This window comes from Crocodylus siamensis, chromosome 5, assembly GCF_052110815.1.
Source record: "Crocodylus siamensis isolate JL-2025a chromosome 5, ASM5211081v1, whole genome shotgun sequence".
In the NCBI taxonomy this organism is placed as follows: Eukaryota; Metazoa; Chordata; order Crocodylia; family Crocodylidae; genus Crocodylus; species Crocodylus siamensis.
Window position 1 is genome coordinate 189,811,163 of NC_143399.1, and position 25,711 is coordinate 189,836,873.

Consider the following 25,711-nt stretch of genomic DNA (forward strand, 5'->3'; position numbering starts at 1 on the left):
GCAGCTGGGGAGAAGGTGGTCTGCCAAAGGTCAAATAGCCCTCGTCACACAGGCTCTCCCTCCCCCATGTGCTGTATAGACCCTGGCTAGAGAGTGTGGGGGTCTGTGTTCCCCTGCCTCCATCCCTATGGGCTGATGGACAAAGGAAGGAAGAAGGCTAAGGAGCAGAGGGGTGAGACAGAGTATCTGCTCTAGTGGAGCAGACAGTATAGCCCAGGGCTGCAAAGCATCCTGGGTTGCTGGGGGACTGAGAGTTAACTTGAACCCGGAAAGGATTTGGGACAGAAGTTCCATAAACTGGTTTGACATAAATCAGTTAATTCTGATACTGTATTCATCAAGGTTTATCTTAAACTGGTTTTGGCCATTTTCAAAGCATATTTTGTGCCCTGAACTTTTGTTCCTTTGACAGGTTTAAACCAGTTTCCGATCACTTAACTGATTTATGTGTAACTTCTGTCCCTAGCCCAAAGGAACAGAGGTGTCCTTAAAAATGGTTCATGAACATTACAGATAAAATAGTTCCATGGCTTTGAACATCCAGAAAATGCAATGTGAAAAGTTTCTGTATTTTGAATTCTTAGGATGTAATTGGTCTCTTCTAATGTAAACTTTGGACTAAGTGAAAAAGGAGAGTAGATTATGAATAGGAAATTTGCAAGGTGTTGATGGAAAAAAGTTCAGGAGAAAATTGGAAAAATGAGGGCAGAGGGGGAGGAGAACAGAGTAAAAGTGTTCTTGTTGGGGTTTTTTTTCCATTATACAACAAGTATTTTAGCATTTAGATAACTTTAACGCTTTGAAGGCTGAATATAGAAATAATTACACCTGTACTTGTAATTATTCCTGTAAGTAGTCCCATTAAAGTTAATCAGGCTCCACAGGGGCATAACCGTACACAGAGGAATAACTGTTTATGAGATTGTGGAGCCTAGGAGAGCACTTACTGATAACTGATAGGTGTGCATAGAAGCAAACTGTGGGGATTTTTAAAAAATTATAGCAAACCAACAAAAAATACTGGTTTTAATGTATTTGTGTCATTATTTAGTACCAGGAAGAAGATCAGCTTGGGAACATGGTCACAATTCCATTGTCTATGAAATAAATAATGGAAGTGTGACCATAAATCCAGAAAGAACCACTGTGATCCAGTCCAGCAGTTTCCAACCCATGACTGACTGATTTGCACTATATTGTCCTCAAGACCCCTCCATGTTGTTTGCAATGATTGGCGACACGTAGGGGGTGCACGCACACCCCCTGAGCATGGCGGTGTATCCCCTACAAAAAGGTACCGCTGACACTTTCGGCAGTGCCTGCGGGTGGTCACTACTTGGCCCACCCCCCCTCCCTTGCTGCTACCACTGCTGGCGGTGTCTGCAGATGGTCGCTGACCCCTGGTTGGCTCTTGCCACTTCCCCCCGCCCCCCTCCCCCGCTGCTGACAGTGCCAGCGCTGTTTGTGCAAGCTCCCTGCTTACTGCTGTGCTCCCACTGCCACCAGCACCACCATGCCCTCTTAGCTGCCAGGGCACTTGTTGTTCATGTTTGCAAATACAGGAAATTAAGAAGTTTAAAACTGTAGTTTAACCGGGAGAGCAAAGCATGACATTGCCCTCAGCCTGTTGCTCAGTATTATAGGGAGTTTAGCCTAAAGAAGTAGAAATATCGAACATAATTCAAACTTAAAATAAGAGATTTGGCTGCAGCAAAGATTGAAAAAGACATTTTAGTTGCAAAAATTTTCAGGGTTGGGGAGACGGCGAGGCAGAGAACTATAATACCCAAGTACAATGGTGTTGGTTAAGATCAACGTACAAATTCAGTTTAATAATTTCTTACCTGTATTGTGTTCAGGTGATGAAATATAGCTAGGTCTGATGCCTTTTCTTGTAGTGCCTTTATTGCTTATAGAATAAAAGTAATCACAATGTCTTGCTTCTTTTTTTTTTGTTTTGCTTTAGAATTCCTTTTCAAAAGTTTGATTCCTTGAATCATGAGTTTATTATCAAATTTCCGAATGCAAAACAGATGTTTTTCAGTAGGTTAAAATTCCTCCCCTCACTGGGCAATGTGGTGGTGGTGGTGGTGTTCTGTTTAGGGAAGCACTGTTGATGACTGTGGTAGATCATTTTAAAAAGCAAAGTACTCTTTCATAGACCATATAAATTGTTGGTGGTGTTTTCTGTTGCAGGTTGTATTTATATACTCAGACTATTTAAATTGCTCTTTAATGACTGAGCTAATTCTATCCATCCCATACTTCAAGGTAAAGTTTTGGTCCTTCCAGAGCTAAATTCAGCAAAGTATTTTGAACTAATTAATGGCAACACAGAAATATCAGTAATGTTTGTAATGTACCTCATAAATTATTTGAATTGAGCTTTCTGTTAAAATGTTTTTATTCCATTTAATCATTACATAATAAAAAACTATTTGAAAAAATATAGGCTAATATTAAAATCCCCCCAGGTTTTCAGTAGATCAGTTGTTGTTTTAATGTGCCAACAATTGCAAGTAATTCACTTTGCTGTTTTACAATGTCACGTTTTACTTTGAATCTATGAAAAAGCTTTTATGCTCCCAGAATGTTTCTCTTAAGGAGTGATATATTTGGGAAATCTATTTTGGTATTTGATTAAATATTGTTCTCCAGAAATGACGCCACAAGGAAACCTAGTCATTCCAATCCATTGTGTTGGCATGGTAATTATAATAAATTATGAATGAAAGAGAGGTCAGCATTGTGCGTTAGAATGTTTAATGCCGTAGACATCTTTAAGGTTATTCTGCTCTTGGAATCTACAGAGAGCAAGCAAGCGAGTCTGTCTGCCATAAAAACAGTTTTCTCTGTCTCCCAGATGTCTCTTTGCCAATATATATCAACTAAAACACTAAATCTTGCAGATGCTGTTGTTTGTTTTGCTTTAAAGGCTGCTTAGCCTGATGCTAAGGATCCTACCTGCTCAGCTGATGTCAACTACATAATTTGCAGAATTGACTTCTAACTTCAGAAGTAGAGAAAAGGAACAGAATATCCACATTATACAGGATCAGTCTGTTTGAAGAATATTTTCATGTTTTCACTGCCACATAATTTTTGGTGTTAACTATCTGTCACCATTCATGCAGTGTTGTGTGTTTGTTTTTTGTTTGGGGGGGGTAGATATTATTTAGCCACTATATAGATTCCTTAACAAAAAAATGAGCATCACAGAATCCTACTATTTTAAATCCCAGTGCATCAAGGGCCAAACCTTAGACCCATTGAACTCCATGTTAAATTTTGTATTGATCCCAAGGCTAGGAATTGTGTGTAAAGGACAGCTCTGTTGTAAGGTCAGATAATTCTTTCACTATTGGCTAGAAAAAAAAAGAATGTCTCAGAATCTGAGGCCTATGTCTTACCAATACTGTAGTGTTTCCAGTACATGTTTCCCTTTCTATCTGAAGCTTTCTGCACTGGAGGCAAGTAGGAGGCAGTCTTTTTAAAAATTATGTTACGGTAGGTGCAAGTAGCAGTGGTATTACACAAGGTGCGTTTTCAGAAACCATGACAATGGCACTACTGAATGCAGAACAATGGCACACAATACTGAACAAGATCTGCTCCTGTTTGGTATACAGTGTACATCCTGTTTACCATTAGGAACCTGTTGGCATAGAAGGAACTGGTTTTGTCAAGAAAGCAAAACGCCTAAAAATAGTACTGTCAGGCTGGAGTTGGTTTCTACTACAGCTGTGTCAGAAGCAAAGGCATTTAGTATCCATTAGACACAAAATGTTAATTTTTCTCCAAGCTCCATGAGCCAAACGTAATTCTTCCATGTAGAACCTAAGAACAGCTTGTTGTTGTCGATATGAAACTAATCGCTGATATATTTTGGGAAATGAACACAGCATGATAAACAAATTATGTTGTGTAAAAGTAAGTTGCTGATGCAACTCTACACATCTGTCCAGTCCTTCAGAACCCAAGTCATCCACTTACCATTGAGTTTGCCCATTTTTAACTTCTGGGCTGGATCCTGTCCTCAGATGAACCCTTGCACTCTATTGGTTTTAATGGTAGCAAAGAGCGATCACAGCCCTGTTAGTAAGTATGAAATATTGTGCATCACACGTCTTGGTGGTTACAGTGGTTCTGCCTTGATAGGTGTACACCTATACCGAAACACACATGCCTCATTTCCTCAGAAGGCATTTCCTATATAATCGAATTTTTGGGGGGAGTAAAACAAAACCTTTGTTCTTTCAAAACAAGCCTACAAAGCAGTATAAAATTCTGACTATTAACTTAGGATAAACCATCATTAAACACAATGGATGTGAAGATGGTGCACCTGCTTTTTCCTTTACTTTTTCCTGTTTTTACTACTGTAGAAAATAGTGATCTTATTGGCTTCATGCCAAATCATAGAAATAGAGCCAACATTATGAGTCTAGGACCAGAAGTGTCTATGTTGTGAAAGACTGGTGAATTGTTGTTGTTCTACAACCACTGGAACATTTTGCAGCTGATCATAATTTTTAAGGACAATATTAATTTGGCAGTGTCTTTTTAAGAATTCAGTGAAAGAAAATGAGGATATAATACCATGAAGGTGCTTGTTCAGTCTGGTTTCAGTAAAGTACAAGCATGCCCATAGTCATGTAAACCCTAAAACATACACTAGTGCTTGGGAACTTGAAATAACTGTAGAATTATTTACTGGTAAGTAGCAAGAAACTGAGTCAGTTGTTTTGCACTGTGCAAGGGCCACTGGTTAGCAGTTGTTTAATAGCAGTTTATCTCAACTTTGAACATCTTCAGTTCTTTTGGTAAATTAATTGGTTGGCTGTGTCTGAATTTGTATGAATACATATCTTTAGTGGCCTAAATATGGTACCACTGTAGTCAGTGGTAAAACTCTTATTAACCTCAGTTAGAGTACACTTAGATCTGTGCATAACACTCCTGTAATGTTTCATTAAGTTTAGATAATGTTTGTACAGAATTTTCACATTCTCCTCTAGTGGGCAGAAATAAATAAAAAGGAATGAAAGTTCCTCTTCTTATAGTCAGCTTCTTGACCAGTGCTGAAAAGTATTTATAAACAGAGGAACCAACTGCAGTTTTAAATTCAGATATCTCACGAACCAATGAGGATAAAGAAGTACATGTTGCCAGAAAACCTGGAATTTTGGTTTTCTTGTGGTCTGTAACATGTGTTTCTGTCACTGGCAAAGGATGATGCATTGGAGCTTAAATGTATGCCAACCAGTTTATCATTATTTCCCCCCCTTCTCCCTCTTTCACTTCAATAATTTTTATCCCAAACATATAGAAATAAGTTTTTTATGACATCTTAAAGCTTCATTTCACTTTAGTATAAACTGTTTATGTTTATGTTCAATTCAGCAGTAATATCAGGACAGCTATTGCTATCAGGAAATAATTCAGTGGTAATCAGAATCATGTGCATCTTTATTATTAAAAAACAAACAAAAAACCTCGTGACCTATCAGGGCTATCAAGAAGTTGATTTGAATCAGTAGCATGAAAACAGTTTTAGGATCAAGAGTATTTTAAACTGGAGCTATCAAGCAGAGCGGTGTGTATGTGTGTTCCCCATGTAAGAATGACTAGGCACATCTACATGTGCAATTAATGTGACTGCATATACTCCAGCTCAATTTCAGCCAGAGTAAACTAATCCAAACACCACAGTCTACATGTGTGCTTAAGTGCAGTAATTTACTGTGCTGCTGGGTACCAGTTGTATCTGATGGGGCTTTCTGACAGCACAGTCAATTAATCTACTGCATCCCAATTGCTGTGCATAGGTAGGCAGTGATGCTTTACTGTGTGGCAAATTAATCTGCTGTGCAGTAATGCATCTCCTTGTAGGTGTGCCCACTGTAGCTAAAGTGTCTGCTAACACCAGTCAGACACATGGCTTTCCGTATAATTAGTCTTCCTTAGACTGTTTTTTGTTTGTGTTCTTTTGTTTCTTTTTCACCAGGAATTGCTTAATCTAATTATTTTTCAGACTGTCAGTCCCAGAGTATCTTTCTTGCTGAAGAAAAATCTTGGTAGCCCCATAGTCTCTGATGAACTTCAAAATTATGCTCCACTTAAATTTAAAAAATACAATGAAACAAGATAATATTCACCATCCATTAGTTTTCTCAGTGGAAATGCAAATTAATGCAGGCCATTGGTTTTAAAAGGCATTATCATTTCCTAGTCAAGGAGATTTTGTAGGCAGTCTTGCATACCCACAGAGGAGCGGAGCCATATGTCACTGCAGCAGGGTTGTCCTTTGCCTTGAATGTGAAGCCTTTTATCACTGTGGGTGTCAATATGGGTCACAGTCAGATGAATCGGAATAATCTGCAGTATAGGTTTCTGTAGATGCACTGCAGTTCCACTGACAACAGTCCTCTGGAAAGCCAGATTTTGTTTTGTTTGTTTACTCGATGTGTCTATGTCCTGGCATTTGTGCTGCTGAATGTGTTGTAAAAATGTTCACAGTCACTCTAGTTTTGGAAAACTGGGTATTGTGTTTTGAATAGCTAACTCTCCCTGAATGAGCCTCTCAGAAACATACTATGCCATTAGAGTTTGGAAAAACAGTGTGTGTTATTGATCATTGATTATTTGTATGGAGATGTGGAACAGAATCTAAGGAAGTAGTACCTGAAGGCTTTCAGCCTAGGAAAAAGGAAATAATGGGATTTCAGAATTGGGTGAGGGGAAATGGTGTCAAACAAGTATGATTTTTAACTGAAAACTGACTTTTAACTCCCTGGAAGGGAGGCATGACAGGGAAGAGTCTTTGATTGACTTACTAAACCTAAGGATAGAGAAATACTCTCTCTTGGCCTGGGTATCCAACTAGATATCCTGAGGTAGCAACCAGGCTGCTGTTCCACTACACCATGATAGTATTACCAGCACCACCAGCCCTTTCTTGAAGCTGAGGGCAATAGACCTAGCTGCGTACACCCTGCCTTCCCCGTCCCTTCCTCCCATCAATATAATTTTGCTACTTATTGACCAAATTGACATTCACTGCAAGTTATCTCTTTGTGTCTCTCCAACAGTAGTTAATTCATTTTACATCTTTACTTTCAGCTGAGCAATATGGCAGGGTCTTATTTCAAGGTCTTGTGAAGTTTACAGCCATTTATGGGGGCATGTGATGCTGTTGTTAAAATTTAATTTTTCATGAGCAATTTTAGAGAACACTTAAACTTTAAGTAAAAGATCATAAGAATTAATGAGATTCCTTTCATACATTTGAGAATGAAGTGAAAAACCCAGAGATACTGTGACAGGATTCACACTCAGGGCCGGGTCTCCCGGTGGCCTGCCCACCTGGCTATTTGGGGCAGTTCACCCAGTCTCACCTGCCATGACTTTGTTTCCGTAAACTGATGGTATAACGTGGGAAGCTGCCCATTCCCTGCCCCGATGCCAGGGGGAGCTATCTGCGGCTCTGAACCTTCTCTACACTGCGACCCATGCCTCACAGATGGCATCCACAGGATCTAAACATAACCTACACCACGACTGGTATTCCAGGGTCTCATAGGGACTCACCCTCTGTCCGTGAAGCAGCAGGTCATTGTGCTTGCCCTTAAGGTTTTCCTTGCATCCCACTCCCAGTCTCCTTGTAGTAGACGACTTACTGGGGTCAGAACTCACCCCTCACTCTCTGGTTGAGCCCCTTACCTGGCCTCTGGCCCAAATACAGCCTCAGGCATCTATGACCATACCTTGGCATCTTCTCCACACATGTGGTTCCTACTATGCCCCCTCTAGGGCCTCTGCACCATGCCCCACCCTGGGGCCTTTTTATCTTCATGATCAACTACTCATGGGGCTGGCCATTGTGCTGCCCATCAGGCTTACTCCGATTTCAGCCCTACTTAGCCCCCTCACACACAGCCCTTTAGGCCTGCTCTGTGCGGGGTCATACTCTAAACTCCCCATGCTACCCTTTGTGGGGTCTCTGTGATCTCATATCCCTCCTGGGCTCATGTGGGACTCTGTTTGCCATGCCTGGCCCACTACTCCCACAACTGCCTCCAAAGCCCACCCAAAGGCAGGGGCTGGGGTTCAGGCACCCCTCCTTGCCTTTCACCTGGGAGGCAACTGGCCTGGCACTTCCTGGGGGGCTCCCATGCCACTAGGAGCCCCAATAGGCCACTCTTCCCCAGCAGGGTGCAGTTTTAGGTTATGCCCAGAACCAAGAGCCTCCTGCTCTTATCTTCAAGATGTTCCTGCTGCAGCAAAGCCAGATGATGTTTGCGCCTGGGCTGGCAGCAGCAAACTGTAGCCTTTATATCCCTTGTTCTCAAAATGGCTGCCGCCATCAGGCACCTGGTAGTTGCCTGACTCTGCCCTTAAAGTGGCAGGCATCCAAAGGTGCCCTGCTACAGGTACCTGTTTGCTATAACAGTGAGTGCTGATTTTTCTTGTGGATCATTGATAACTAGGATCAAACTGAGAACAAAGGACAGGTTGGAGGGAATCTTTAACTTTTTGTGGCAAAATGTGATATGAAATTTAGAAAATGCTTTACATGAATTAGCCAAAAACTGTCTTTAAAGTTATAAAGGTGTGAAGCATTCAAGATATTGTGTGACTGGTAAACAATTACTGGGATTAGGGACTGATTGTACAAGCACTTTTCTGAATCTGCCTGGTCACTTTTGTGCTCAGTGGCTGAAGGATGAAACCCATTGTTTATCTGGAAGGAGAGCCCTTGCAATTCTCAAAGTCTGGAGGAGAGATCCAAATAGAGATGTTGAAGCAAAGGCTGCTTCTGCTTCATCACCTTCTCCTTTCATGGCATGGCAGCTCCTTTTGAGGAAGGGCATGCAGCTTTCAGTTCCATGAAAACATGAGGAAGTCAGTGGGCCACATGATACTTTTATCTCTTTCTTTCTCCCTGTCTAGAGCAGAACCTCATGGGAGAGCATCTAAAAAATGATCTGGCAGCAATGCAAAGGCATAGAACCACTGCATGGGCAGTTTGCTTGTCCAGAGACACCATCAGAGTCACAAGATATCCAGCAACTCCTTGTTAAACAGTGAAAGGATGGTCAGTTTTTGCACATGACACTGTAAACCTTAAGAGAGCAATTGGGTGAATATTCTGCAAATGCAAGCTCATATGTATTTTTGGTCCTATCAAAGTAAAAATCCTCATAAGGGCTGATTTAGCCTTCTGTATTTTAATATTCTTTCCCCATCAGCTTTCCAGCAGCTGGAATTTAATGGTGCTATGAATCCATTGTATATACGCATATGTTCCATTTGGCTTCTAAGCATCAGTGGTTTAGCAGCGTTGACCAGTGATAGCGTATTTTAATCCCGTTCCTGTTTGTTTATAGTAATTTATTTGCTAGACCATACAGACAAACTGAAAGATACTGGCAGTGTAAGACAGGTCAGGTCAATGTGTCTGGTGTGCCAGGCTAGTAAGGGTATGACTGAAGCTGCTCCAAAGAGAGACGTAAGAGATGTATAAAGTACTGTTGGCAAAATTAACTAGTTATGTCATTCTAGCCTGAATTTGGGCTGGTTCCATCCCAGCATTTGGAATTGTAGCAGTATTTAAAAGACAGTCAATGGCAGCTTCAGTCATCATTAAGTGAATCCGTTAGGCAAAACAGTGAATACAAAAACAGAAGCTGAACTCCAGTTTGAAATGATCCATTTCATAAGATTCTTTCTATTTTTGCCCAGATTTCAGCAAGAGGGTAGATTGAGGATAGTAAGACAGAGATCAGAACTCAGCTACTCTTGAAAACTTTTTTTTTAAAAATATGTGTATATGCTGTTAAATAGGACCAAGATCTTGCAAAACAGTGCAGAATCATATACCATTTTTACTTCCATAGTGCCTTCCATTGGAGGTTTTCAAATGTGTGACAGAACATCCATTACTGATTTCTCTTGCTAGTTTTGTGAGAGATGCTAAATGTTATTTATCCTGCTTTGACACAGTGAAATAGAGGTCGAGATTTATCCTAGATTCCGAGCAAGTCTGATAGTTAAAAATACCATATTTTCTTGTATCCCACATACCTTCAAATAAGATGCATACCTTGATTTTTTGGGAAGGTAGAATGAAGAGAGAGAGACTTGTCCATAGTCGTGGCTGTATAGAGCTGGGATAGGGACTAATATTCAGCTCACTTTGCTTTTTCCAAAAAGCTGAAATCCTAGCTGCTACTAAAGAATGGTTTCTATGGGTAGATCTACAATTTTGGAAAAAAGCCTAAAACTGTCTACAAGGCTGTGAAATAAGAGAAGAGGAGACCAGGAGTAGCTAAATGACAGCAAACTTGCCAGAAGAGATGTTAGCTTGATTAGTGGAACATTGAGACTTACAAAGGAGAGATGATCATTAATACATGTGGAGTGAATATCAGTAAATTAAATGCCTCAGCTGCCTGAATAAAAATGCCCACCCTACAGCAAACAGGAATTTAAAGCTGGAGCAGGAGTCAAAGTGGGGTGGCTCTATTCCAGGCAAAAAATAAGCTTCCCTGCTTAAGACACACACCCCAATTTTGGTGGGGGGGGGCTGATATTTTGGAAAAAAGATATCTGCCATATGCAAGGAAATATGGTATTATGTAATTTGCTGTACTCCCAGTTCTGTGCCTCGTTCCCATCAAATAACTGGTGCGAGTCAGGAGCTGGGAGAGGAGAGGCAACTGAAAATGGAAACTTAATATACTGGTATTCAGAGACCTAAGTTTGTTTGGAAGTTTGTGAAAATGTGGCAACATTTCAGTAACGCTGGAGATTGTTTGATATCATGGAGGTAGAAAGCATTGAAGTGAAAATCGAAAATGAATTAATTTATAACCCTAAATACTTTCAAGAGGGTTACGTACCAATATCACAAAGTTTGTGTGTGCATACTTGTTCTTTCACTAACGTTTGTAATGTAAAATATTGTAGCATCAACTACTAGCAGCACCATATAGAATTAACATTGGAATGCTGAACAGTAGAATCATCTATTGAAAGTATTTATTTCCTTTCAATATGACCAATTGGGGAAAATTATATTGTTAACTCCCTGGTGCATTAGAAATAGCATGTTCTATTTATATTTTTTGTGCCATTCCATTGTTTATAAAATGTGTATGTACACTGATAAGCACATTCTACATACATGTGTGCTCAAAGGTGATGTGTAATGTCTTACAGAATTATTTTATAATAATTAGTACATGTTCTCTATGCTGTATAAAAGGAATTATTTTATTGCCATATTTTACTGATGATACCCATGGCATTATTCTTAGAGCCTATGGCAGAGGTCACAACTAGGGGTCATAACTATAAATGGGTTCTCAGCACTGAAAAAGTGGGATCACAAGCCCCATGGAAGTTAATTTTCAAGAGTTAGGCTTGGACTAGAAGTGTGATCATCTGCACAAAGATTTGGAACTTCAGGGAGAAGGTTTAGATAAGCCACATGGCTGAGCTGAGCCAAGCCACTACCAAAATAGTATCCACATACTCAGTTATCCAAACAAAAGTGATTTTTCTTTAACTGACTAGCAGGTTATAGCAGGACACGGAGATGTGTCTGCTCCTTAAGGCTGAAGAAGCCTGGCCACGGAGCTAGGCAGGCTAAGCAGAGCTCCCCAGCTGCAGGTTGCTGATAACAGCCTAAGCCAGTAATGGGCCACACCTGCTGACATCACCTGACTGGCAGGAGGCAGGGGTCTGGGATATACAAGCCCAGGCTGTAGCTAACAGACACACTTTCTGACCCAGGCAACTGATGGGGAAGGAGTGCTGGGCTGTTGAAGCTATTTGAGACCTAGTGCTGCCTGCCTAGCCCTCCCTGCTATTGCCTGCTCTGCTATCTAGGCGCTGCATGATTACAGGGAGTCTTGCAGGTACCTAGGTAGGGACTTACCACTGTTGTTGTTAGTATTGAAGTTGTAGCCTAGGGGCTTGTGTTTGTGTTCATGTTTACCCCAGAGGATTGGGATAAGGCTAGAAGGGGAGGTTTGGAGACCTCACTAGTGTCTGGAGAGAGAGGGCATATGATTTGGTAGAGCCCAGAGCACCTGGGGGGCACAGCTACAGGGGCCTAGCAAGCCCAGAGCACCTAGGAGAGAGGCACAGGAAGCCAGTCACTAGAGAACTTGGTGCCTGCATGTTGCAGAGAGACACAAGCCAGGGGACTAAACACCGGGGGTGTATGGAGTTGACCATGGTAGTAACACCTGTGAGGCATGGGACACATAGGGGAGCCCTACTCCCTCACTGCAGGGGCCTTGATCCCCTTCCCCCTCCCTGTCTGCCACAACGGACCTCCCAGCTGGACACTGCTCTCCTAACCTACCAGGTTTTGTATTGGAAATCAGATCTGTATTGGCCCCCAAAACTTTCTGTTAGTGCACCCCTAAAGAAAGGTGCTAAGAATCTGCAACTTTCCGTACTACAGAAAAAATAGGTGTGAGATTGCAATTTCTAATGCAAACTTTTGCAGAACTTTTTTACAAGTATATAACCAATTCTATATTGAGACAAGGATGCACAAGACGCAGTTGACTGACTATATCCATTTCAGCTAATAGAAATAATCAGTAGTACAGTTTTTAAATTTATCTCTATAAAGAGTAAATTGTAGGCTGTCTTGCTCTCCTAGCTTCACTTACAAGATAATTATAGCATGACTTTAAACAAAAATACTTTAGAATTTTAAGTATACCATTCCTGCTTTTCGGTGGAAATTTTTAAAAAACTTCATTGTAACAAAGATGAATTCTATAGTTTAACAAGACTTTAAAAAGCAAGCCAAACAACTGGTTTCCTCAGATGTTTTTTAATTGTTAAAATATCACATTTCAAACAATTAGAAGTAGGTTTATCAATGTTTTCACAAGCTTCTGTTGGGTGTATTATTTTGGGATCAGAAATCGGATATAGGCCAATACTTGGCTTATCACATTTCATCCTAGGTATTTATCTGAGTATATGTATTTCATAGAAACAAAACATCAGCTCTTCTGATTTAATTTTTTTTTTTTTTTTAGGCTTATGATTTCAGTAGCAGGAAATGTAACAAGCAATGAATCTATTATGGCCATTAAGATTAATAATCTCCATTCTCCTAAAGATATTTCATATACCACTTTTAATATAGATATAAGGCCTATATAGAGCTTAGTACACAGCTATTCTGCAGAAGGCAGGGCAGCACCATATAAGCCAGTAGTTTTCATCTTTTTCTTTCATTTGTGGACCCCTAAAAAAAAATGTTGAATGAGGTGTAGACCTTTTGAATTGTAAGTGTGCGTAGGTAGCTACATACTTTTGATTGATAATAGTCTAAAGGGTCCACAAAAAAAATGACATGGTCTGTGGACCCCCAGGGGTCTGAAGATCACAGGTTGAAAACCACCAGTATAAACTAGTATTTTGGTGGTATAATAAGTTAGCTTTTTCAGACTATTCTGTGGAGCCAGACTGAGAAGCTTCAAAAAGCTAATGGAGTAGAATTTTAACGATATAAAATTAGGGTAAATTCAGCCGTACTTTTCTCAGTATGGCTGAACTGTCCTAGTTCAGACTTGTGATAGAAGAGAACACCATGTGTGAAGTGCCCCTCTATTTTTAAAGAGGAGCACACCGTGTTCTTGTCTAGCTGGACAGTTTAGTGCTCAGTATTCAGCATTCTTTGAGGCTTTGGTCAAAAGAGGAGCCAGAATCCAGTTGCATTAGATGGCTCCTGCTTTAGTAAAGGAAGGTAGGTAGTTGTTTTAGGCTGAAGTTGGGCAGAAGGCAGGGTAGAGATGCCCCTTTATAGATTAACGAAAGCAGAAATTCATAAATGGGGGCTCACTCGGACATATGGAAGCTTGATTTTAGTTACTCTATCAAGTGCATCTCTATCCTGCCTCCTCTTGTATACATCTTACAATGGATTTCTGCCTTTTGGGCATTATAAAATGGTAGCTGAGCGCAAACTCTAGCCCCACAGTCTAGAAACAGGCATAATTTAGGGATTTAGTGGCCATTCATACACAGTAAACTTACCATGCTTCTCAGTGGTGCCTTCAAACATGCTGTGCTTTTCCAGCAAGCTGCCTCCTGTAGCCATGGCTGTATGGCACCCCAGGTGAACTCATTAGCACAGAGATAAGCTAATTGGTACTGATATACAGCTGCGGTAATTAGCCTGCCTGAAGTACCACACAGATGTAGCTACACTGCTTCCAGCTTAGAAGGCAGGAAACCATATTTGAGGACATTGCTGCTGAGAACAGCAAGTTCATTGTATGGACCAGTGATTTTTTTTTTTTTTCTTTCCACCAGGATGATTCCAAATCCTTTGAAGAGTGTCACTAGATGTGAGGAGCTAAGCATAGGCTCAGGTTTTTTCTTGCCTGGCTGCACCCTCTTTCCCACTGCTCACCTGCTCTGCAAGTAGATAAGCCCTTTAATAGAGAGAGAGGGCTGCTCAGTAGGGCTGTGAAGCTTGGGTAGATGATTTGATTTGGAGGAGATTCGGCTGGATTCAGCAGCCAAATCTCTGAATCTGAATCAAATCAGGAGACCCATTAAAAAGTCCAAATCTAATCTAAAGTCTCTGAGTCTATTTGGAGAGACTCGACTATTCGGATCAGCTGGGAAGAGACAGGCACAGCTGGGTGGCTGCAGATTTTTCCACAGCCCCTCTGGCTGTGCCTGCCTCTCCCTGGGCAGGGGGAGCCACAGGAGAATCCCCCCATGGCTGCCCTGCCCAGCCCCGTCCCTTGCTCGGCCCCAGCCTAGTCCTGGCACTTAAAAAGACCAAAACAACAACAAAAATCAAATATGCTCTCCCCCCCTTGCTCGCTGGCTGTAGCAGGGGCTGTGGGGCCTCCTGGCAGGCCCCGCTCTCTGATCTGGCAGAAAAAAGGCCAAGGACTAGATTAGTATAAAATCTCAGGATTGGGGGAGGGGAGAGATTCTATTATTTTGCTGTCCTTTGTGTGGGGTGAGACCTTAAATGCATGGAGGGAAGAAGGTAGTGACAGAGGACTGCTATACAAAGTCAGACCACAACAGGGCACTATAGATGCTGATAGAGCCTTTTGACAACGCAGTAGACCCTTTCTCATTCTAGGAAATCTGACGCAAATCACCAAACCTTGTGAATTAAGTGTGCCATGGTCTGGCTCAAATCATAAGAGAAATGATAATTAAATGAAGACACAAAGAGAGAAGCCAATCTAAATGCTGCTTCTAGTTTGATCTCTGTTTTCATACACATATAAGAAGGAACAGGTCAAGGTGCAGATAGGGTGCATCCTATTAAAAACAAAAGTATAAACGACTAAAAAAGAGAGTTCCTAAGGTTCTGGAAACTAATTTTAAAATCACATTGTAACTATCTATATATTTGATCAATCATTATATTCCCTTCTGTTTATCTGGGTCCCTTCTCCCCTCCCTTTAGATATATTTAAGCAGTTTTAGTTTTCCATAATAATTAGACTCTGCAATGGGAAGATTTGAATGTTAGGTAGTGGAGGGGATGTAGACTTCATGTTCAGTATGTGGCTTCTTTAAAAAACTTAATATATTTTAAACAGAAATTATAGCTATACTTACTGTCTTGAGAACATAAAATTAAAATGATTTATTCTGTAATAAACTTATGCATAGGGTAATGGTTGCCTCATATTTTATAAGAGAACTGCCTTGGGAGCAGTTGTAGTATTAGAGCTCCTCTGCTTGCTTTGCAGTTCTCAGCTGACATGTTCGTGGGATGGCACTCTTATTAAGTAAGATGAATTTATTAGAAGAGCGCCAAGAATGACTGCCATGGCTAAGGGTCTGTCAGCATTGCCAATACAAATGAGTATCCCATGAATATATGCAAGCTTTGTTCTAACTACCTGCCAGTGCTGGCTTTGGCCAGCAACAGGAAGAGAGTGTACAACCTTATCTTATGATCAAAATAATTTATTTTATCACTATTGTCTTTATGCCGTAGCAGAATGACAAATGATTGAAAATGGGGGGGGAAAAATTGGCTTCTGGAATACATGAGCATCTAATCAATCAAAATATGTATGCTGCTATAATTTGCAGCGAGTTCCTCAAATTTCTAGATGTTTGTCATATAGAGTAGGATGAGGCGGATGCAATATTTTCAACAAAATTAAAGCTAGTTAAACTTTGAATGTTTTGCATCATACTGCAAACTTCCACCGGTCTTGATTTCATGGATTTCTAACACTGATGGAAGGCTCTTTCTAATTAATCTATTTTAATTTTTTTTAATGACACACATTAGAAAAACAATGTCCTAACTGTGTTTTCAAAATAGAATTTCAGCTTCCATGACATTTTACAAAAATAAAGATAAAAAGTAGTAAAAACCAGCCAAATAAGATTGAAGGTTTTCATAAAAAGAGCTGTTGAACAGGAAACCCCTTTGTTTTACCCTCTTCTAATGGGTTGCTGTTTCCTTGCCTAAATCCCTTTTTGGGTGCTGCCGATATTTTTGCCTGTGTTCATGCAGCTCTGTCCCCTGCATGCCTGAGTTGGAAGTTTCAGAAGCGAGTGGATGCAGGTTAATATTGAGAGAGGCAGCAGCCAGGGTCTTGAAGGGCCTTGTTTGTGCCTCTAATGGATGTTCATGAGTTGGGCCAGTCAGAACCTGGAATTTTTTTTCATATTTCGTTTAAAAAAATATCAGATTGGCTTTTTGGCAAGCTCCTCAGAGACCTAGTAGCCCTGATTTTTCAGGCTGCATGTTGTGCAGCTGGAAGCCCTTTGCAGCCCCAGCTCAAGTCAGGCTGCCAAGAGACCACTGGTGAGATCACAGGAAACAGGACAGATTTCTGTTGGAAGTTTCAACAAAATGAGCACATTCCCTGAAACATTTTGCTCTTATCAAGTGAGCGTTTTTCTGAAGCAAAACTTCCTATTGTAAAATTTCCAAGGAACTCTACCAAAAAAAAAAAAAAAATTACCTACGATCTCTGAAGTTCTATAACAAATACCTGAATTCACTTCTGTGGACTAATGATGGGGACTGTGAGATAAATGATGGACTGACAGGTATACGTTCAGTAAATCTGGTGGTATCTAATAATAATAGGGCTTCTGCAATTTCTGCAAGCTGGCAAAGAAATTGGGGAAATCTATAGATGGTTTTTCCGCTCCTTAGTGATGATGTGCTATGTATTAGTAAGTCAACATGACTCAGTAGAACTTCTTGTTCCTATTTAGTTGTAACATTGCACTGAATGTGCTTTCATTCTAGATAAATGGATGGTACTATGGACCACTTGTAACCATGCCAGAAAAGGGGCAACTAATAATATTGTAATACAGAAAATGGGTAGTGAGTTAATAATAGTTATAGCGTAACAAGCTTGTGAAGGAATGTGGACAAGTTAGATGCATTTATTGAGTTGGTCCAGACATGTGGGCTAGCATGGAAAGAAAAACAATCAGGAGTGAATGAATGTGATACGGGACCAGTTCAGTAACATTTATGGACACATCCCTATTTTAAAATGTGTGTCTAGTATCATTAATATAACTGCTTATATTCTTAACCTCAGTGGGGTACTTATGCTTTTACTTGCTGAATAGGTGCTATGAAAACTGTCCGACGGTTGTACTTTTCTGGCATGATGGTAAATAGGGTCAGTGGCTAGGGACAGACATTTAAAAAGCCTGAGCCTAAACCGATTCAATCTTTGCAGGTTAGTCTAACCCAGCTAGGCTAAATCAGTTTGTAACTAGACAGACATCCCAGAAATGCAGGCATATACATGCAGTGGCTCAGGATCAAAGCCTGGGGGGGAGGGAGGAGGGCCTAGAGCAGCCCTCCCTTCCCTTCCACAGAGCTGAGCTTAGCGTGGGCATGGCCAGGCCCCAGCCGGATGCTATGATTAGGGAGGGCCCCCCCCCCCCTTTGAGCAGCCCAGCAAGAACTGTTTATTACCCCTAACTCAGTGTTTATCACCCCATTAAGGAAACAACAGAGGGACATTACCAGCTACCTGTTGATTCTGCTTTTGTCCCATGTGCCACAGCTTGGAGTTAGCCAGCATGTGGTCTGCTAGCTAATGCTGAGAGGTGTCTCTGAGAGATGGGGGAATGCCTGCTTAACAGAGTTGGAAGGGGAGTGGGCAAGCAGAAGCCATGTAGATGGCTGCAGTTTCTGCTGATGCTGCAACCAGGGAGCAGAGGGGAGGGGCCAGCCCTGCTGTGGAGCAGAGAGCCCAGCCCAGAGAGCATGGCAGGATGCAGGGGGAGTGTCGTTTATCTTAAACCAGCAAGGGGTCTGGAACAGACATTGTATAAACTGGTTTGAAGGGAAGTGGTTTGGCTGGTGTGGGGAGGGGCCTGGACCCTAAGCAGCAGGAGGGAAGTGGGGAGCGGGTCTGGATGGAGGGGAGGGGCACAGGGCTCTGTCCCCACCCACTTGCCACCCCTCCCCTCCCCTGGTCATTCTTGATGGGCAATTAGGTACTTCATATTGTTGGATACTTCTCTACTGGTGCTTGTTACTGTCACAGAAGTATGATCGAGGAAGGAGATCACAGAGGCAGTAGTCCCTGGTTCCTCTCTGTGTGCATGTGCATGGGTGGGTGGCATCAGGAAGAGAGAGCAAAAGCAAATGCTGCAATGGCAGCTGACTGTGCTGTGGCATTTGTCAGCATTGTCCTGGGTGTCGTACAGCTGCTCTGGAGACAGAGCTACTCTGCTATGCCTCTGTACCATCGCTGTTTCTAATGAATCAAAATCTGAAGCAAACATGAACAGTAAGAACTTGGATTTTTTCAGGGAATGATAAATAGGTGACATGAGGATTTTGATGAATAAAGCTTATCGCAAGGAGGTATACAGCTTGCAGAGGGTGGGGACCCAGCTGCAGTAGTCAGCATTTAAGAGTCTGACTGGCAGGAAGGCTGGGATCCAGCTGCAACTCTCTGTAGCTACACCCTCCTTCGCTAGTCACTGGAGTTAGGAACTACAGGAGTAGAGGACAAAGGGGAGGGAAGGGAGGAGGCTGGTGTGTTGAAGGAGAAACATACAATGTAGGTTGTTCCTCTCTAGGTCTGAAGAAAGGCCATGGGTTTTGGTTCTGTTTGTTGTTTTCACACTTGCTTATTTATTTTATTTTTTTGGGTTTGCTTTATTTATTGTGGGAACAAGGCTGCTCATTTTAAAATAAGCAGACTGGAAAACTGAACTCTGAGCTAACCAGCTTTGATAAGAAAGCTGGGTGAGTAACCCACTTATAATGAAGGTTGCCTGACATGGGCACAAGCACATGCACCTAAAAAAAAGTTTCACTGTTTGGGCTCAAATTTTCAGTGGTGAGTGTCTGGATTATGGTGTGGCCTTTGGGAGATGGGGTGAGAATTCAGCAAAAATGCTTCTTGGGAGAGGGCTAGGGAAAAATTACGTTTTTGCATATGTTATGGTCCAGTGCTCTTGTTAAGAAGCTTAGTGTTTTAAAACTTTAAACAGTGTCCTGAAATTTAACAGGAATGTTTTTTGTTGTTGTTTTTGAAAGATTGTATGTGGCTTTCTTTTTATTCTCCCCATGGAAAAAAATGGCCCAAATATGGCCAGATATTAAATTGAAAACTCCAAAATAATGTGAAGAATGTTATGTAATTTGGTTATGGCTTGTCAGCTGCACTGGGCAAGTTGCAGTCTGGGGGTGCTTGTACACGTGATGCCATTACCATGTACACTTTGTGTGGCTTAGTAGTGTCACACTGTACACGTGCAAGAGTATTTGGGTTTTTTTAAAAGAGTTGGCATCATTGCAAACTAAACTACATCCTGATGTAGTTTAGTTTTCAATGTTACACATTGCAGTGATGCAGCTGTCAGCTTTCCTCCTGCTTGTGGCAGAGGAGGGCAGGTTCCACAGGAAAAAAGATTCGGGCCCCTCACTGCTTCTGCCTTCAGCAGGCTCCTGTGACTGGCAGGATGCCTGTGGCCTCTTGGGAATGGGCTGGCTTGCCCCTAGGGCAGTATCGGAAGGCAACAGGAAGGGTGGCTGGGTTTGCTGGTGGCTGGAGAAGGCAGTGGGGATGGTGCACAAGGTGCTGGAGCCCTGGGGTGCCCTGTGGTAGCATGGGAAGGTGGCAGGGTTTGCATTTGCTGTCAACTGAAGGCAGTAGGGATGCAGCCCAGGGAAGCCCAGGTAGACTGTTAGCTGACTGGGGGCGACCCCAGCTTGGAGATGTCTGATCCAATGCTTCCTTGAGCCTGTCTGGGCTTCCAGCACTGTCCCCACCACCTTCTCTGGTCACCAACACACCTAGCTTGGCCCGGGACAGCATGGGGAGGTGGCAGAGCGGCTAGGCATGCTGGCAGCCAGAGAAGGTGACGGGGAAAGTGCACAGGGTGCTAGAGGAGACGGGCTTGGGAAAGTGTTGGATCAGGTACCTCTGAGCTGGGATAGTACCCAGTCAGCTAGCAGTCCACCTGGGTGGCCCCAGGCCCTATCCCCACTGCCTTCTCCAACTGCCAGCAAACCCTGGCATCTTCTCATGCTGCCCCAGGAGCAAGCCTGCCTGTTCCTGGGTGGCCCCAGGTGTCCTGCCAGCTGCAGACACGTGCTGAAGGCAGAAGTGGTGAGGGGCCAGGTCCTTCTTTTGGTAGATCCTGCCTGCCACCCCTGGGGTGGGTGGGGGCGGGGAGGGGCGAGGTGCAGGTAGGATGAGCAGCCTGGACCTTCCCTCTGTGGTGGCAGCAACCCCAGGGTCAGCTGGGTGGGCTGCTAGTGGGCTGGGTGCCACCTCAACTTGGGGTCGGGAAAGAGTTTGGATTGAGCTGGGGCAGCACCTGGCCTGCTAGTAGTCTGCCTGGTTGTCCCTGGGGGTTGCCACCATCATGGAGGGAAGGATCGGGCCCCTTGCCATAATGCGATTGGAAAAATTGAAATAGTGGATTTGAATTAAAAACACACCACTTCAATTTAGGGGGCATAGACTAAAACCCTGAGGACTAAACCTCCTTGTGTACAAGTGCAGGGGCTGAGCAGTTGCTTTGTCTAGCTGAGGTCAGCTGTGGCAAAATCTAGGCATGAAAATGGAGAGTACATTTTAAAGCTTGAAGGAACCACTGTGATACTTTAGCTCGAACTTCTCCAGGACTGCCATGAACTAATTACTGCCAGGGGCCCCTGGCAGTGGGGAAACCATAGGAGTAGTGCCCCAAGCTTGGTGGCTGGTACACGGGGCTGTGCTATGCCACTGTCGGGTAGGGAAAAACAGCAAGCAGGGCACGCCCAGCTCCACACCCGGCAGCTGCAGAAAATGGGGCTTGGAGCCGAGGGGGCGAGCCTGTGCTATGTCCTCTCCAGTGAGTAGAAGGCGCCTCTGGGCAGGAGCTTCTCCCCCAGCTGCATGCTCAGCTTGGCTCTGACCCAGGTTAGCTCTGGGGCAGGGAAGAGAGGTAGGAATTAATTCCCCCTCCATCCCCACTCACTTGAGGCTGCAGATGGGGCTCTGGAGCAGAGAGCACAGCCCAGCTTAGGGCTGATAAGCATGCTGGGATGCTGGAAGACTCTGATTTAACTTGAACCCAGAAAGGGGTCTGGAACAGAAGCTGACCTAAATTGGTTAAGTCTGATTCTACATTCAACCAGGCTTATCTTAAACCAGATTCAAAATGGCCAAAACCAGTTTATGTGCACTGAACTTTTGTTCTGTTACAGGTTTAAACCAGTTTCTGATCACTTAAACGGGTTTATGTAACTTCTGTCCCTAGCCTTAGTGGCCACTTGTAATAAGTTTAGTTTATTCTTCATGTTCTATGTGCCTGACTGAGATACCTAGGGTCTTATGCAGATGTATGGAGCATTTGTAACTGCAGCTGAAGTCAATGGGACCTGTACCTTGAACATGTATGCATTTTATATCCTTTGAGTCAGGTCTTGATGGTCTTCTGTCCATTATGGAGGTACATAACATTAAACAAATTCAGAAAGAGCTATAGGGCCCCAATGAGTTTGCAAATCACTGGTCTACAGTTAATGATATGCAGCTGTTACAGTGCATAGGAAAACACCTTCTTGTTTCTTGCTTTCTGATGTGTCAAACTGGAGTAGTCATATTCCCTTCAATATCAACTAATGTTTTTAACATGCCCAGAAGCCGTAGTGAACAACAACCCCCTGCCCAAACATTAGTAAACCTAATCATAATTTTTTTAAATTCAGAGCCAAATACTAGTTCATCCATCCTGTGTATTGGATGAAGGAAGAATTCTGGAAGGGGGGAATGGGAGTCTGTGAACATGCATATGATCATAATGCATGTGCACAAGAGCTGTAATTTGAGGTTGCATAGACAATCCTAATTCTAACGCATCTTAACTTCCAACTGCATTAAAAGAACATTAAGGTAGCAAAATAATGCAGTTCTTGAATACAATATTTGAATTGTTTAGAATGATGTGCTTTGTCTAGGGTACATCATTTGTGATGTGAATGTAGTTTTACAAATCAAATTGCTGTGTATGGTAAGAATGCATTAATTTGCAGTTTCTACACTTTTATATTTAGTGGGACAACTTTACATTGATAAACTCCTCAAAGCACTTGTTTCCCTCTTAGGTTCCTAACTTTCTTCATAAATGTCCATAACTCAGAAAACCATAAGGCTGATAATCACTTGAGCAGGTGGTTTTTGTTTACTGAGAAGGGTGAGAAGAGGTATGTTAGGAGATAAAAACACAGCTGTGTGGATCTTGGATTCATTAGGCTGAATTTGAGACACCCGCTGGACCCCAAAACACTGTCCATTTAAGGATTTACATGATAAATGCAGCTTCTGAGGTGGCACTTGAAGAGTAGGGTTTTGGCTTCTTACAGCATGGCATAATTAACTTACATGCAGACATACTTGACTATTAGTTCACATACATACATTGTCTGTTGGGATCAAAAGCTTCTTTTGGGAGATTCAAATGGCCAATGAACCATTTAGTCAGAAACAATTAATGACCAGGGATCCTAGTTTTCTCTGTTTTAAAATGCGCACATTCTCCAATTTACCCCACCCCATCTGCCTTTTTCTGTGTTTAAAATGAAACACCTGTGTGTGTGCACGTGCTTAAGTTCCCCCCAGGGACCTCTCCAGCACGGTGAGCAGGACCCAATGTAACAGGGCAGAGAGGCATGATGCTGCCTCTGGGAGTCCTGTGCTGCCATGACAAGGTGGGTCCTGCCCACACAGCAGCATTAGGGGATGCAACTCTGTGCCAGCCCCCTGCTGCTGCAAAGTGGGCGGTGGATGCCTCCCCACGGTGGCACAGGGCTCCTGGGGGGTGAGGAGCCTCAGTGCCACCAACATCTGCTGGGCCTGGGAGGGAAGCAGAGCAGGGTGCCCTGATCCCTCAGTGGGCAACCTACATCTGCCCCCACCCCATGCACAGATTTTGGCAGCATGTTTCCCATGTTCCTCTTGGGAGTGCACATAGCAGTGTGGAGCCATCCCTCACCCCCCTGCCACTTCCCTCTGCCCCAGAGGAGCTGCCTGTGGCTCCATCCTGCGGTAGCTCCCTGGTTGGTGCCACCAAGCTCCCACCACTGCCATGCTCCCCCAGCTGCTGCGGGGCATGTGTCGTTCATGCTCAGAGCTCCAGTATGAACCTGGATATGCGCCTGTTGAAAGTCTTCAGAGGGGAGAGCAATAAGGATGGGGATCTGCTGTAGGTGGAAGTGGTGGATGCAGCTTTCTCACATAGCTAGCAGAAGCTTCCCAATCACAGGCCCTGGTTCTCATGGGGGACTTCAGTCCCCCTGACATCTGCTGGGAGGGCTGTACAGCAATGCACAGGCAATCCAGGAAGTTTTTGGAGAGCAGCAGGGGCAACTTCCTGGTGCAAGTGCTAGAGCAGCCAACTAGAGGCCATGTTCTTCTTGACCTGCTGCTCACAGACGGGGAAGATTTGGTGGGAAATCTAGTAGTGAATGGCAACTTGGGCAGCAGCAACTGTGAGATGACTGAGTTCAGAATCCCAAGGAAAGGAGGGATGGAGAGCAGCAGAGTAAGGGCTCTGGACTTCAGAAAAGCAGACTGATTTGCTCGGAGAACTCATGGGCAGGGTCCCATGGGAAGCCAGTCTGAGCGGGAGAGGAGTCCAGGATTGCTGGTTGTACTTTAAGGAAACCTTACTGAGAGTGCAGAAACAAACAATCTTGATGTGCAAGAAGACTAGCATGTATGGTAGAATGCCATATTACTAATCCAGATTGGATTAGTAGGGAACTCTTCAGTAAACTACATCACAAAAAGGAAGTTTAAGCAGTGGAAACTTGGGCAAACAGCTAGGGTGGAGTATAAGAGTAGTGCCCAGGCAAGGGTCAAATCGGGATGGTCAAAGTACAACTGGAGTTACAAGTAGCAAGGGACATGAAGGGTTTCTTACAAGTATATCAGCAACAAGATAAACATCAGGGAATATGGTTCCCTTATTGGATGGAGGAGGCAACCTAGTGACATATGTGGAAAAGGCTGAAGTATCAAATTCCTTTCTTTGGTTTTCACAGGCAAGGTCAGAGTACTGCACCTGGCAGCACAGGTTGGGGAAGAGGTGAGCAAGAGGCAGCAAAGGGACAGTTTAGGGATGGTTTAGAAAAGTTGGACATATACAAGTCCATGGGGCCAGATGGGATGCACCCATAGGTGCTGAGGGAGTTGGCCAATGTGATTGCAGAACCACTGGCCATCATATTTGTAAAAATATAGTGCTCATCTCTAAGAAGGGGAATAAGAAGGATCCAGGGAACCTACAGACCAGTCAGCTACACCTCAGTCTCTGGAAAAATCATGGGGCAGATCCTCAAGGATGTGTTTCTAAATGCATGGAAGAGCAGTTGATTAGGAACAGTTGGCATGGGTTCACCAAGGACAAGTCCTGTCTGACAAAATTGGTTGGCTGTATGGATGTGGTATATATTGACTCTAGCAAGACTTTTGATATGGTCTCCCACAATGTTCTCACAGTCAAGTTAAGGAAGTATGGGCTGTAAGATGGATAGAAAACTGGCTGGAGCTTTGGGCTTAGAGGGGAGTGGTCAATGGCTCAATGTATAGTTGGCAGCTGGTATCAAATGGAGTGCCCCAGGGGTTGGTCCTGGGGCTGGTTTTGTTTAGTATCTTTATCAATGACCTGGAAAGTGGCATAGAGTGCACCCTCAGTAAGTTTTGCAGGTGATGCCAAGTTGGGGGGAATAGTAGATGTGCTGGATGGTAGGGCTAGGATTCAGAGAGACTTAGACAAATTGGAGGAGTGGACCACAAGAAATCTCATAAGGTTCAGTAAGGACAAGTGCAAAGTCCTGAGCTTAGGCTGGAACAGTCCACATACCAGTACAGGCTGGGGACTGACTGGCTAATCAACAGTTCTGCAGAAAAGGACCTGAGGTAAGCTGAATATGAGCCAGCCATGTGCCCTTGTTGCCAAGAAGGCTATTGGCATACTGGGCCGTATTGGTAAATGTGTTGCCAGCGGGTCACGAGAAGTGATTATTCCCCTCTATTCAGCACTGGTGAGGCCACATCTGAAGTACTGTGTTCAGTTTTGGGCCCCCCACTACAGAAAGGATGTGGACAAATTGGGGAGAGTCCAGTGGAGGGCAGTGGAAATGGTTAGGAGGCTGAGGCATATGCCTTCTGAGGAGAGGCTGAGGAAA

At 43.2% G+C, this 25,711-nt stretch overlaps 1 protein-coding gene across 1 annotated transcript in view; it reads left to right on the forward strand.

The window, feature by feature from the left end:
• Positions 1-25,711, forward strand: part of PTPRN2 (protein tyrosine phosphatase receptor type N2) — a 1,011,953-nt gene that overhangs the window by 131,422 nt on the left and 854,820 nt on the right. The gene's annotated exons all lie outside the window — the stretch shown is intronic.